Source organism: Asparagus officinalis, chromosome 4 (genome assembly GCF_001876935.1).
Source record: "Asparagus officinalis chromosome 4, Aspof.V1, whole genome shotgun sequence".
Taxonomy (NCBI): Eukaryota; Viridiplantae; Streptophyta; class Magnoliopsida; order Asparagales; family Asparagaceae; genus Asparagus; species Asparagus officinalis.
In genome coordinates, this window is record NC_033797.1 from 102,098,550 (window position 1) to 102,101,443 (window position 2,894).

Below are 2,894 nucleotides of genomic sequence, written 5' to 3' on the forward strand. Positions count from 1 at the left end.
CCGAGCAGTGGCTTCATAAGGCTGGCAGTAGTTTCTTCTATTTGCCGAGGATTCCTTGACATCGTTCTTTGACTGAGCTCAGGCGCCAGGCTGTGAAACGGGAGATGTCGTGGCGTTTGACAGAGGAGCATGAGAGCGTTCACTGCGGCTACATTACTCATCAGGCAGTTCCTGGTTCGAGCAGGAATCACATTGTTGGACTGCGTCCTGGAGTACTGGGGCTAGATACTCCGCCTCGTAACGAGTTCCTTGCCTCTGCTTCCACTTTGAGGAATCGCCTCGCTAACTTAGGACGGGAGATGCCTGCGCCGCGCCACAGATTCTATGGTTGGGTCCATTCTTTGGATAAGTTTCCGAAGATTCCTCGGCACCGTTCCTTGACTGAGCTCAGGCGTCAGGCTGTGAAACGGGAGATGTCGTGGCGTTTGACAGAGGAGCATGAGAGTGTCCACTGCGGCTATGTTACTCATCAGGCAGTTCCTGGTTCGAGCAGGAATCACATTGTTGGACTGCGTCCTGGAGTACTGGGGCTAGATGCACCGCCCCGTAACGAGTTCCTTGCCTCTGCTTCCACTTTGAGGAATCGCCTCGCTAACTTAGGACGGGAGATGCCTGCACCGCGCCACAGATTCTATGGTTGGGTCCATTCTTTGGACAAGTTTTGGTGGGCTCGTATGACGAAGTACGTCTTGAGTCGATGGAGCGAGGAGTTGCATGCTTGCGGTCTTTATGCAGCCATTCGTGCCACCATGCATGGTTTACCTGTTAGTGCGAGGCATTTCTTTGCCCTATGCGAGCTTTATAATCCGGATTCGAATACCTTTCTGACTAGGCACGGAGAGTTGGGCTTGGCTCTCCATGAGATGCATAAGATTTCTGGCTTGCCCATGGGTCAGATGTTATATCAGGAGTATTTTCCCTCCAACCATGAATTGAGTCAGCTGAAGGATCGCATGCCCGACCGTTACGAGACTTTATGGGACCTCACTTGTCACTATCACATTGCTTTGGCGCAGTCTAAACCCCTAGCGAAGAGGACCAAATCAAATGTGAGCCTGAAGCAATTCGCATCATATTTGTATTCCATGCGACTGTGCCGATTCATCCGATGACCCTTCTTGCCAGTTACCTCGCTATCTGGTTAAAGAAATGCGTGGTCCCGTATCAGTCTGGTGACGCTCTGCCACTGGAAGTGCTCTATCCTGCGGTTCAACTTGCCTACAGAAAGGAACTTTCGCATGCGACTGCGCCGATTCGTCCGATGACCCTTCTTGCCGGTTACCTCGCTATCTGGTTAAAGAAATGCGTGGTCCCGTATCAGTCTGGTGACGCTCTGCCACTGGAAGTGCTCTACCCTGCGGTTCAACTTGCCTACAGAAAGGAACTTTCACTTCTTCCGGTGATGGTGGCTAGCATTCATCGAGGGCTTCGACAGATTTCCGGTGCTTTTACACGGAAGGAGAGTGAATCGCCGACTCAGATTCCTACTACTAAGGTGGAGCTTCCGTATATTTATTTGATGGCTTGGTTCGTCCTTCATCGTTCTGACATGATGTCGGTACCGCATGCCATGGACCACTCTGTTCCCTTACTACAGCTGCTTGAGAATGGCGAGTGGGAAGGGCGAGGATTCTCTGATATCAGGAGGCAGCTACAGGTCCACAAGTGCTGGGCGTTCTCTACTTGTTTTCCGCAGTTCTCTAGCCAGTATGGCGAATGTTTGATTGATGAGGAGAAGCCGAGGGAGTATCGCACTTATTTAGATATCGGGCTTTTATTGAGGTTTGGTGGACTGTCTTCGTGCATGGTTGTGGACCGTGACAGGCTGCACTGGTGTTAGGTTCAGTCTCCCGGGTGCTGAGCGACAGTTGAACCTCACTTTCTTGAGCTGCAGGTGGTTGTTAGCAGCTAATAAGACTGTCCCTGTGAAGCCTATTGAAGAGTTGGTGGCCGAAGAAGCCTCTCAGATTGATTCGCATGCGATCCGGGACGCTAGGTTCAGTCTCCCGGGTGCTGAGCGACAGTTGAACCTCACTTTCTTGAGCTGCAGGTGGTTGTTAGCAGCTAATAAGACTGTCCCTGTGAAGCCTATTGAAGAGTTGGTGGCCGAAGAAGCCTCTCAGATTGATTCTCATGTGATTCGGGATGGTGCTCGGTCACAGAGGGCGCGGGGCAAGACCCGCCGACTTGATGTAGAAGGTCATTGGGCCTTTAGTTCTGCTGGAGAGGCTTCAGGCGGAGATCCTGAAGACTACGAGGCAGATTTCGAGCGAGGTTAGTCACCCATCTTTTCTTTCTGCATTTCCGAATTGCCAGTCCTGACCACTATCTGATATTTCAGGGACAGCGACAAACAGTGAAGAGGAATTCCGTCCTTTTGCCCGGGCAAGACCTTCGACTACTGTTCGTGCTGATAGGCAGAAGAGACTAGCCCATAAGCCGCCTACAGATTCGCGGGCATCTGAGATGGACTTGGCTGGGGATGATCCTGCTAGCGACAGAGGGAACATCTATTCTATTTAGATTTTTAGGCTCATGCTTTCCCATTCTATGCAGGAGAGCGTGAGGAAGGGGAGATGAGTTTCGATCCTGCTCCTCATGAGTTTGTATCTTCTGGTGAGCCTGACTCACCTTACCAGGTAGAAAAACCTGCAGAAGCCGCCGATTTTAGGGAGGCTACCAATGTAGGACCTGATTCAGTGAATCTAGATACATCTACGAGAGGTAACTTATTTCCATTGGTCATATTCTCTTCATTCTTCTTTCGTACTTACATTTCCTTGTGTCAGATTTTTCGATTAACGATTTCGACGAGGCAGGTTTGACTGCAGACACTTCTATGTTCCACTTCATGTATGACTCTCCTCAGATCGATGGCCCGCTGCCCGAGGATA